The sequence below is a fragment of the Rhipicephalus sanguineus genome, chromosome 5, assembly GCF_013339695.2.
Source record: "Rhipicephalus sanguineus isolate Rsan-2018 chromosome 5, BIME_Rsan_1.4, whole genome shotgun sequence".
In the NCBI taxonomy this organism is placed as follows: domain Eukaryota; kingdom Metazoa; phylum Arthropoda; class Arachnida; order Ixodida; family Ixodidae; genus Rhipicephalus; species Rhipicephalus sanguineus.
In genome coordinates, this window is record NC_051180.1 from 15,499,832 (window position 1) to 15,506,435 (window position 6,604).

The following is a 6,604-nucleotide window of genomic DNA, read 5'->3' on the forward strand; positions in this document are numbered from 1 at the left end:
AACGCAGAGGGCGATTTCTTTTTTGAGGAGCGAGTTTTCTCAACCCAGGTGGTTCAAGCGTTCTTATCAACAAGGGCAACAATCCCAGAGAAGCTGCAGGCGTGTTTTGTTTTATTTTTGTTTTGTTTATTTTAGTATCTGGCAAACCCAATTGCGAGGCCCTTGATTCCCAACAGTGACCGCTGTGGAGGAAACGAGACGCCGTCGCGGAGAAACGGGTCTTTTAATTAAAAACAATCCCCCGGCCATGTTTCAAACTTCAAAAGTTGTTACGTGCCGCAGGACTCTAACCAACATGAGAATGCTCTGGCGATACGAATTCCCTTCTGGGAATTTTCTAAACACGCATTCATCTTCTGAGTGTGTAACTTTGCCTTCGACACGGTACCTCTCTTAAGCAGCTGTACACAAGGCGATAGTGCCTATATTTCTTCGGACTTTCATTTTCTCAGCGTATTACCGTACTAAATGCTCGCAAATAACTTGCGCCAAGCAGCGTAGCATATGAGAGAGGTTTCAAGCTCGGGTATTGAAGGAGTGGGCCGTTTCTAGTTGCAATTCAGAAAACAGTTCATCGAGTCGGAAAACAAAGCAATGGTCAGCACGGCTGTGTATCGTCAGATGTTACCTTCATAATTTCTCGATCAGTAAATTCTAGTTTTAGCTTATAGTATTTCGAGAAGAAACAAAGCTTTCGCGACACCGCGACAGACTTTACTTCCAACGCGGCTTCCATAAAGCAAAGCCTTTTTGTCACTATATACAGCACTTGCTAACGCGCTTTTATTTCTAGAATTCGCCTTCACAAAGCACTGCAGGAAGGTGCACTACAGCAGATGAGAAAATTTTACGAACCTAAAGGGACGCTATAGGCAAACACTAAAGTCAGAAAAGAAATTCACGTTTTAGACGTTGGCATACCGTTAGCGCAATTCAAACCGCCCGCATCCGAGAACGGCCTTGTGACGTAGAATTCGCCATGGCCGCCCTTTACCGCCTGACAGCCGACGTAGCGGAGCACAGCCAGGCGAAAGCGGAGCTTGCGTTGTTCTCAAGGCTAACGTCAAGAACTTTCCCACGAATCAATCTGAAATGTACAAGTTGAATTTTATCCCGCCTTTTAGTTCGCTGCAATGTCCTTTTTTTATCACGCATTAGTTTGAGCACTTGTGATTAATTGTACTGTGGCCATTGTACGCCATCGTGTTATAGTACAACAATGTCCCACTGGTGGCTCAATTCGTGTCCTGCACTTACCTTAATTTCTCGATTACTAAAGCGCTGCTGTGCATAACATTGACGTTTTAGACGTTCTCAAGCATTGATCATTCACGCTGACATAAATTATTTGCCTTTAGTGTCCCTTTAACGCCACTCATGCTTCGAACATTAACGAATACTAGCCGACATTGCTCATCATTTAGCGGACACTAACCAACAGTACCTGGTGCCAACCAATGCTGGTAGCATGCGAGTAAATGCGGTAGTTCAATTTCGTTCAAAAATGTTTATCGTACCCCGTTACAGAACGTGGATGGCAGTGGCCCAGGAATTCATTCTCTTCAGAAACACGAAAAAAATACGGCCACCTAAGTCGTGCGTTTTGCTTTGCCCAACGCACTCTTCCATTCTTTCTCACCAAGCAAGAGAAGGCACGTAATGCGATATTGCGCAATCAAATGTCCCACAAAAGCCGCACTCGTGAAAACGCATCAAGAGATCTAAATATAAATGGCGCCTCAATAAGTATAGGCTTGCTGTTGTATAAGTATAGCGATGACGACCACGGCCGCTTCTTTTGGGGAGAAGAAAGACGCAGCTCTGCGAAGAAAACGTGCACAGAAAACAATGCAGGGCTGCGTGTAATAATACCACGGTCGTCTTTTTAATGTTTTTACTTTTCTCGCATGTGCAAACTGCTCTCAGTGGAAGCAGTATAGTCGTGATGGAAGTGGTAATTTTCTTGAAATATAGTAATATCGTTTTTCTGAGTGCAAAGTCTAATAGCTGCCGCGCCAACGAAGAGGCAGAGGACGTCGCTACGACTCCAAAGGCATTTTTTTCCCTAAATGTTCCCTAGTCGTTCGTCAGATTAGAAAGAGAATGAAAGCGCAAAAACCACAAAAGCCGCGAAAAATTGTTTAACTGCAAGGAAGTTCGGGCAGTGGTGCCTCCCGATCTGCCATAAATATACTTTTAAAAAAGTCAACTCCCTTTTTTTTCTAAACGCTGCAAAGTATTTATTCCTTGGAAATGCTGTAACGCCCCTGCTTAAATGTCATTCAGTAATCCTACGTGATTCTTGACAAAGAATACAATAAGAAGAAAAAAGTAGTGTATCAGTTTTGTCCCCCTTAGGCGCCTCTTAGATGGGCACAGATAACTTTCGCGTTAGGCACAATTCACAAAGCAGTTACTGGTGTCAGATTTGCTCACTGGTGCCAGTGGTCCTCCTCGGGCATTCGCGATCAGTTTGTTCAAAACAGGGTGCTTATAAATCGCGTGATGTCACATGCGTTAGAAGTGACACGAACAACGCAGTACGACACAGCAGACGCAGGCAGACTGCCGGACACTGTTTGCATAAAATGAACAGTCGTTCCGCAGTCGCCCATAACCACGTATTCAGAAGATACTCCATGATCCCCAGTTACATTTCCAAAGTTAGCCGTTAGTTGAATCGAATACAACGTTCCCCACTGAATGTTATATTTCAGTTCATTGAAGAAGCCTAAAACCTTCTGGAAAAGCGCTCTCCTTGAGTTTGCAGGCTTTTGCCGCCTCGGCCGTCATTACAAGAACTCATTACTGAGACCAGCTTGCCGAGTTATCCTGCACGGAGCAGCGACAACTATAAGCTAAGTAAAAACGAACGACCCGCTGCACTTAAAGGGGTGGTGTCATCAAATTTTGAGGCCATAACAAGCCTGTTGTGGGTTTCTTCTGTATGCAAGGACACTCCACACGAAGGGTCGGACACAGCAAACGTTTAGAATATATTTTAATTCACTTACAAAGTGTACCTAAATACTCATTCTCCCGATCGAAACCCATCGCTAGCGCGCCAACACTGACGTAGATCTGTAGGATGGGCAACGAAAGTTGTAGTGACGTCACACCAAATCTGCTGTAGTAACGTGAGTGACCTCCGAACCTCCGCCACTTCCGCAACGTACGTACCGGCTGTAGTGAACTAGAATATATTCTAGTTCACTATAGTACCGGCAAAGCATCGGTTGCTACATCACTCGCCGAGTTTCGATCGCTGCATGGCTATGTGCGTCACAGCCTTGTGTGGTCACGTGACCACACCTCCTACACTTCTACGTCACTGGCCTACCTCGGCGCCCAGAAACCGAAACCGAAAGTTGTCCAAATCAAAAGGCGATATTAAATTATTTAGCGAGAATACATGAATCTTGGTGCGTGCATCATGCTTCCTGGAGCCATAGGAAACGCTTACAGCAAAGAACGCGCAAGCCACAAATATGGTGGCACCACCCCTTTAACTCGTTATGGCTGCTTTTTACGCGGTGACGCACCACCGAAGGCGGTAGCGTGTACGCTTAAATTTACTTTGAACTCGGCGAAGCCCTTTATGCGGTGCACTCGCTCGCTTAAGACGATTATGCCACCGTGCTCTGCCGAGTTTACTAATTAAAGTGAGGAGGCGCCATTCGCACCCCACAGTCTCCAAGACAGATGGCCCGAGCGCTCGTCGTCGCCTCGCCTGCGGCAGGCGTCCAGGTGAATATAAACACCGTCAGCGCACCCGAAGTTCCTAATTAGCAATCGCTTTCTTGGTCGAGCATCCTACCGAACCACGGCGCCGCACGGTAGCAGCAGCCATTATGACAGATGGCACAGCAATAACTCTTTGACACTATTTCTTTACACGGAGCTGGCTATACCGATACTTCACGTATACCCACAGGCATGCGTACAGGGCGGGTGGCCAGCCCCTCCCCCTCCCCCCCCCCTTAAACTATCTGAGGGGGACGCCTAGTCAGCCCCATATCTTTACTCAGTCAGAGCTGTCCCGTCATTGTTTAATGTTCAATGTTATGGCCATGCAAGTTTTTTGGCGATAATAGCTGCCGAGGAGACCTGTTGTTGCATTCCAAGTGCTGTTTACTTCCCGTCTTCACCCCAGTAAAATGCGGAGACCAAACCCAGGCCGTCGTGGAAAGGTCGCTTCAGTTTTGTTTTCGTATCCATTGCGAAGGTTGTTTTCGTTGGGACTCCACTAACGGGGGAACCCTGCGTACACCTATCACCCTGGGCATAACCATTACATAGAGACGGAGGTTGAAACGCGGTTCAAAAAGCTACATGCACAGAGCTTATCACGCAGCTACAACCAAGCTTCTTCAAAATATCTACATCGGCAGGGTAGTCGGGATGCTATTTTAACAATGACGCTGTTTAAGCTTTTCGTTGCACCGTTTCGCGTGACCAGAAAACTAAGTTGTGCTTAGCGCGTGCATCGCAATAACTCGGCCGGCAAGCGCACTCTTCGTTCTCTTCTTCACCTTAGCATTAACTTTAAATGAAGACAGTTATAGTACATTTTTCTGAATGAGCTAGTAATTTGGCGGATCATAAGGCCGCGGCGGCCAGCACACCCATTTATATTCACACGATTGATGTGCAACGTAGGGGTTTCTTCAATGCCTCTGCCTTCTAAATAAAACAAAAGAGAAGCACAGAACCGATAAACGGAATAGAAAGGAGGGAAAGAAACAGAGAGAGAGCTAATTAATTTGAGACCATGCTAATAATCGAGGTCGGCCACGAGCCCCGCTGTTAGTCCTGCCTTGCCCCACTAGTGCAAGCTGCCCACACTTTTTATAGATCGCTTAATTAGAGATAAATGAAGGTAAGGAAATCGCCTTCTTGGCAATTACGTGTCGTGTTCCCTGAATGTGTTTGTTATCACTGTAAGGCGTCGTTGGCCGTGAACGTCTTTTCCATTTCCTAGAGTTGGTGTAGGGCCGTCTATCAATATTATGACTTTATAGCTTCGTTAGTGTTTTTTTTTTTTTGTAATAAATCAACTAAAGAAGAAGCGCCCATATCATTTTTGTACCTGTCCTCTTGGAGGTTTTTTTCCTGACGATACGTTCAGCAGTCTTTTAAATTTTCAATTTTAGTTACACCTTCAAAAGTTGTAGGCCTTATACGGGCTGATCGCAAACACCCCATCAAGTTCCTTTGATGAAGCCAATGCTTTTAATGTAGTATTTTTCACGCTACCACAGCTAAGAAAGGTCGCAAGATAAGTAAATTTGACGCTGCCCCGCTCGCGACTAGATCGCAACACTCATGAGTATGTTTTCAATGAGCACGTTCGTACGTGTTTGCCGCGCATGCGCATTTTAATGCCACCGGCGACGGTTTATACGTCGTTATTGATTGCAACCACGGCGGCTATATCTTCACAATAAAGTTAATAATAATTGCTGGTCTTTTACGCGCCAGAACCACGATATGATTATGAGGCACGCCGTAGTGGAAGGCTCCGGAAATTTCGAGTGCCTGGGATTCCTAAACGTGCACCTAAATCTAAGTACACGGGCCTCCAGCATTTTCGCCTCCATCGAAAATGCGGGCGCCGCGGCCGGGATTCGATCCCGCGTCTCGCGGGTCAGCAGCCAAGCACCGTAACCACTGTACCACCGCGGCGGTCCTTCACAATAAAGTTGCCGATGATACTACGAGTCTCATAATGGAGTCTTTTGCAAGCTACGGAAATACGGCACGCAAATACGGTAAGGCCGTACGGTAGCGTTCCTCCTTTTCCGCTCGTTGTGCTTTTGCCGGCGAAGGCACCCCAACACCACAAAAGCTTTTTCAAAAATTACTGTGGGATTGTCACGTCTCATTGTTGTCTGTCAGCCTACGCATTGTTAACAAGGAACCTGTCGTTTGGGGGGCGCGCTGAAACTGGGAGCGGGTTAAGCACTTGACGAAAGCCAGCAAAAGAACGGGACACGAGAAAGAGGCAGACACAAACACCGCTGGAACTAACAACTGTGACTTTATTGTCGAAAAGCATTCAACCAAGAAACATCACAACGCATGTGCAGCACGTCTGTATCACCTATACAACGTCACCCGGAGAAAGAGAGTACACAATCATCTTTCTTGCCATCGTTGCAACACACTAAATTCCTTGTCAATGAGGCAAATTGACGGTGTGCTTACACATCTATCTCCGCTTTTCCTAATGTAGTATGCCTCCACAATTTCCCGTTCTTCTTTGCCCTTTCCTCTTCCCAGACAAGTGACATTACTAAAAAGCGGGTGGCAACCGCATTCACGACAGTGACGTGCAAGATTAGCCCCATCAACGTTAACGCCTACAACACTGTGCATAACTGATCACATACTTTGTCTTTGTCCCTTCTCTTGTCCAGTGTCAAATTTTGCGCTACATGATCAGTTATCATAATTGTTTCATTAACATGGTATGTACCTAGAATGTACATGCATGACAAAACTCCAATAATGAATGAAGTGACAAGCCATTGCATGGATGTCATGTATTACATAAAGTGAATGTCATAAATGACAAAATATCATTGTAATCATTTCTTTAGCT